Genomic DNA, 6000 nt, shown 5'->3' with positions numbered 1-6000 from the left:
GTAAACCCCCCCCTACCCCCCCCTTCGCACATTACTGATGTATATATATTTCAATGTATGCACTTTGTGTGTTCGCTAATTTCATTATTATTATGATGAGAGGACATTCGGAAAATGGCACGAACCTTGTGGGAGTAACTAATGGGCTATTCATTTGATAAAATAATGATAATACCTACGGAAAATTGGGATAATTTTCAACTGAATCATCTGTGTTAAATGTTGAAATATTTGGTGGCCAGTGCACAATGTCAGACATAATGAGCGTGTATCCTTTTTGGATAATAATTGTTGTCGTTTTGGTTTTCATGATTTTTCGTTTTTTTTCTCTTCTTTCGATTATGTGAGCAAATGTAATAAAAGAGCGCAAAGGACACATGATTAAAGCGAACAAAAATGTCGGATAAAAAGAGAAAAGTTGAAAACGTAATAAATGATAGCGGCTTCAGAATACAAAGAATGTGTACGGAAAAAAGGAGAGTGTCATCGTCGAAAAAACGTGAGAATTTTCAGATGATATTGCATACTTGCAAGCTAAATGTGCAAAAATACATATTTATTATTCATAATTTCAATCAGCATAATTTTCGCTCATTTCGTCGTTCATTTTGAATTGTCTAAGCCGAAAATGCTTTTTTAGGTATGCAAATAAGTCATTTCGTTGCTTTATTCCAGAATTATATATGTATGTGTGAGAAATGCAGTCTTATTCTGTTACACTAACACTACGTATACACCCAAGACTTGAGTAAGATGAACAAAGAAAGCATATCATGTCGTTAGTGTGTAAAGTTTTTGCCATTTTCGACCAAGGTTTTTTTTATGCCGTTCGAAACATTGTCGTCGTCATTTTCGTCATGTACCAAAAATTCTAGATTACAATCAAAAACTTAAACGATATTTCTCACTTTACAACCGCGCCACGTTATGTTCCACCTTTTTTTCGATTTTTTTTTTCTTTCGTTTATTTTCGGCACACAAAATTGAACAGAGTGAAGTTCATCCGGTTTACAAACCTCCCCCAATGCAAATGCATTGGCGTAAAAGTGAACTCGTTAACGAAGAATTTTTTAACTTTTAAAATATTACGAACGTGAAATTTCAATGTAATTTTTCAGTCAATTTAAATTTCCTTCGAGATAAATTAAATTTCAGTCTTCAAATCGCAATTAAGAAAGGAGATGATGATGATGATGAAGAGAACGAATACGGGGAAAAATAAGGAAGGCACATTCTAGCCAACTATGTGCAAAACTATGCTTAAAATTAATAAATTATATAATTCGTATAAATTAAGTATTTTGTCGAAAATTGTGATACACCGCTCATTCGAAACATACATACGCTTTTTGCATATCACACGCATACTTTTATTTAAATTATTCAATTAGACTGAATGACACTCCATGATAGAGGAATTTTATCCGTTTGACGTTGCATCGTCGAAAAATCGGTTCTCATCCAATTCAATAAATATTACATTTGATCAGCTACGGAATGATCTTGAGACACTAGCGAATGTCAATTGCCACTGTTCTACTGCATGATTGAGTCAATCGAAATTTAATTAGATCAAGTCACAAAATCAATATATGACAACGAAAGTATGTGACCCGGCCCATCGGGATGGCACACGCTATTATTGTGATTATTTTCGATGATATTGTCGACAGGCAAACGAAAATTATGATCTCATAATATAATGTACCAATTTATCTAAATGTGATTTTAATTGATCCCGAAGCTATTATATTCCATTTTGGATTTATAGTTTCAATATAACTTGAAAAGTGAAAGATTAAAGATTACAGTAACAATGAAAGTGCTTCTCGTACTTTTCAATCTTCACTCCGAACATCATAATCATTTATCAAAAAAAATTATTATTATTATTGTCTGATTTTCATCGCCATGGCCCATCTCATTCATTTACGGATTAAAGCCAAGTGGTGATTTTAGTATGTTCTTACGGTTTATTTTGCGAATAAGTGTTTTTGTGTTTATGATGGAAAGGGGTCGTCAAAGCCAAAGCAAAAGCCAATATTCACCATTTCACTCGTTGAAATCTCTGATTTCTTTACTCCACTACTCTCTCGCTCTCTACCTCATTCCACAAAATGTTTGTTGGAAAATGGAAAGAATAGCGAAATTCGAGCACCACACCAAAAATCGCTTACTCATAGACATTTGTGAAATTCACGCGGCAAAATGAATTATACGAAGAAAATTTATTTCCATCGAAAATGTTCTCATTAACTGGAAGGGAGCTCCTTGCCGCATTTTCAACTCCACGCTCTTATCGTGATGTAATATGATAAAAAAAAGCCCTCATTGCATTTTACGTTATGCTAGAATTTTGTATGAGTCTGCTTGAGATTCATCTTCTGAATCTCTTAACAGAAGTCGTACTTTTTGTTAGTTTGATTTGAACGCTTCAAGTATTCAAGCTGAAGGATTGGTTTTTGGGACCAGCAAATACAATTACCGAAAAAGAACGAATTGAAATGATTTGGTTCAACTTAACTTTGAGAGACAACATGGAACGAAAGAAAGAAGAAACGAACAGACGGACGGACGGAAGAACTGCACGAAACTTGAAATTAATAATAATTTTTGCTCATTTGCTTTTGTGAGTTTTATGTGATATTTATTTAGGCTGTCATTTTCATCATAGAAATATAAACAGAGGTATGCCCGCAGCCCACACCACAAAAGAATATTTAATAGCAACGAAAAAAAAATTTGTCGAGCCATATTATTTTCAGGAAAAGTGAATTATATTCTGTTTTTGGAGGTCGAATCACTTGACTATTTTTTCCCGACCGAAACAGTAGTCCATGCCATGCTATGCATGTATTAGAAGCTAAATCTCCTTTTTAGTATGTCTTTTTAGTCGTTGCCATTCTAACTGCCACAGGATATACTATATATATTGTAAAGTTTATGGGTTCTATTGACTCGTTGGTGTGCGTTTGTAAGTAATAAAAACATTTGCCACATCTTTTTTCCGTTTGACACACTCGAGTATCCCACTTTATCGAGTATCCCATCTTATTTAATTCGTCTTTTACGAACCTATTTTCAATTTCGAATATAATTAACAACTTCTTGTCTGTGTGGCACAGACTAAATATTGGTTGAGGAGAGGCGATTTTGTGTAATTATTGAGATTTTTTTTTTTAATTTCGAAAAGGGAAAGAGAGGAAATTTGATAAAAAGCGGCAACGTATTGTTAATATGATTATGAAGATTATCTTAATGTGAAAGTCACACACCGAACCAAAGTGGATAGGAAACGCCAATTGGCTTACTGTTTTTCCGTTTTTTTTTTTTATCGAAGGGCATGAAATTATTTGTATTTTCACCGAATATGGCGTAAACATACTGGTCGATAGGTCATCCATAGGTTTCATTGGAAGAGTGTGAAGAGACAATAAATGAAAAAGTCCACAATCAAATTGGCACCATCGCATTTTGAAACAGTCACATCCCATTCACTTTCAAATATAATGAAATGATCGGCTCACTGAAATTCCAACGTTTTTTTCCCCTCCATTTGATCAACTTTCATTGAAAAACATTTTATCTTTTATCTTGGCTCCAATACCACTCATATAGATCAAAAACGTGTTGAAATTTTTCACACTTATTTAATTTAACAAACAATGATGATGATAATAACAATAAAAATAATAATTTCGGTGATAAAATCTCTGCTTTTGTTACTCCAATAGAGAAAATGTTGTTGAAATTTAGAGTGTGACACATACATTCATGAAAAAAAAGCTCTCTCCCAATGAAACGAAACGAAATGGTTTGCAACATGGCAGCACGAAGTATATACAACACTTTTAATGAAGTGCATATTATTCGAAAAAGATTCATTTAGATCCATGGCACGAAGTATCGGCAATTTGGAACACATGTACGTATACCGAACGGTAATGTGATATAATCGTTATGCCCATGTTTCTTATGGTGTGGCGCTCACTCTGTTTTTTTTTCTCTGCTGCTCTTGTTGTTCCCATCATTCTCTCTGCTCGGACAAACATACATACACAATGTTTAAAATAACCGTTTGGCACGTAAATGACATCATCCATGTGGAATATTTTGTGTTGGTTGTGCATATATCTCGTGTTTTTCCCCGACGGTGTCCGCAATTTAATTAAAATATTTTCATGCCACATTTTGTTTGCGTTCTACCTCTGTCAACACCAAACAATACAGATTGCAATAAAAGTGAACAAATCCACGTTTTTATCTTATTTTTATTTTCTCCCGTTGCCTCCTAGATTTTTCGTGTAGTGAGTTCGTATTCAAATTTACAGGAAAAGTATCCATTTGCATTTATAAAGCATGATATGGTATATATTTGCTAAATATGTTTTTTTTTTTTTTAAACATTGGCATTTCGATATCGAACAGCGAACGAATAAAGAGGAGAGAGAAAAAATCGAACACGATCCAATGGAAACCGATGAACAGACAAGCTGATGACATAATTTGGCTCACAATTTAGCATTATATAGTGCTAACTTTATTTGATCCAATTTGAACACAGACCACATAAAATAAAAAAGCGCCCATATTTGTACAAATGAATATAAATATAGTTCCGACATTGTTCAAAATGAACGAGGTACACAATTACATATGTTATGTCAATAAAATACGTTGTAATAAAGTCACAAGAGCCACGCGACGCATGCTAAATCGTTAGCTCCAGCTGAGAAATGCGAAGGAGAGAGAGAGGAGAAAGATAGAAACGAAATAGAAAAAGAAGCCCTTAATGTTCATTCAACAAAAGCGTATTGTATACACACATAAACACTCTCTCACACACACACACTTTAATTTCGGTTATTTCACAGCTTTATCACACATTTTTCCTCTCTGTCACACTCCTTAATTTCGCGCACAATTCATGAAAATCACCATTACGACACAATTCACCATTTTCCGATGTGCTATTACATAAAATAAATAAACATTAAACGTAATTTATATTCAGATCTTGTGCTAATTCACATTTTACTTTTGCCACTACAATTCAAGTTCGTAAGTGTAATACACATTATAGATTATATGTGTGTGACGTGATAAGCCGTAGTGTGGACATTGTACACTACACAAACACACTTTAGTGCGTTGATCGTTACAAGATGGTGATTATGAGGCACTAGGCGAAAGCAGCAAATGCAATGATGAATGTACCAAATGGAGGTAGACAAAAGCCCAAAGTAGCATAATTCCTCGCTATTCGTTTATTTACAGAGATGAAAAGTGGTTTGTTCAGAAAAAAAGCGAAACAAAAATCGTTCGAAAATCACTTGGCCATCTTTTTCATGCCAATGTCTAATTGAATGGATTTTTGGTGAAAATAAAATGAGCACTTGATACCATTGTATAATACTTTGTCGACGTAATTCCAGACGATGGCATGACCTTTATCACAGACATGATCTGTTCCATTATTATTTGACCGTACATTCTTTTCATTCCTCTTACCTCTCTTTCTCGCTCACTCATTCTCTATCATTTTTATCGGGATTGTCTGGCACTTTTGTCACTTTAGTTTGCACTTGATCATTGGAAAACTTCATTCTTATTTTCTTTTGTCCGTCGACAATTTGTGATCTGAATGCCAAAATGTTCTTTAGTTTTATTGGTTTTTTTTTTCTCATTAATTTACTTTGTTTCTCACATAGCCTATTCGATTATGGACCGACTACAATCGATAATGAAAAGTGAAAATAAATCCAGCTTCTTCGTAAACTTTCTACATATCGAATTAATTTGACTTTATTTTTGAATTGCTGTGTATTTTACCGCATGCGGTTCAAGTTCCACTCAGAGTATATTTTCTTGCGAGAAATTTGCACGTACTTTGTTCAAATTTAAAGTAATTTGTGAAAAAAAAAAAACATTTTCAAATCATTGTAATAGTTTCTTATTAGTTCATTTTAAAGTTTGGTCTAAAGTTCGTTCTTTATTTAT

The 6000-nt window shown here is 33.6% G+C and overlaps 1 protein-coding gene across 5 annotated transcripts in view; it reads left to right on the top strand.

Annotated features, from left to right (window-relative positions):
• LOC116337651 (poly(rC)-binding protein 3) overlaps positions 1–6000 on the top strand; it is a 171153-nt gene that overhangs the window by 33421 nt on the left and 131732 nt on the right. The gene's annotated exons all lie outside the window — the stretch shown is intronic.

The sequence above is a fragment of the Contarinia nasturtii genome, unplaced genomic scaffold, assembly GCF_009176525.2.
Source record: "Contarinia nasturtii isolate CC-2019 unplaced genomic scaffold, AAFC_CNas_1.1 Cnas_scaffold_285, whole genome shotgun sequence".
Classification (NCBI taxonomy): Eukaryota; Metazoa; Arthropoda; class Insecta; order Diptera; family Cecidomyiidae; genus Contarinia; species Contarinia nasturtii.
The sequence above is the reverse complement of the archived record's forward strand: the minus strand, read 5'-3'. Positions and strand labels throughout refer to the sequence as shown.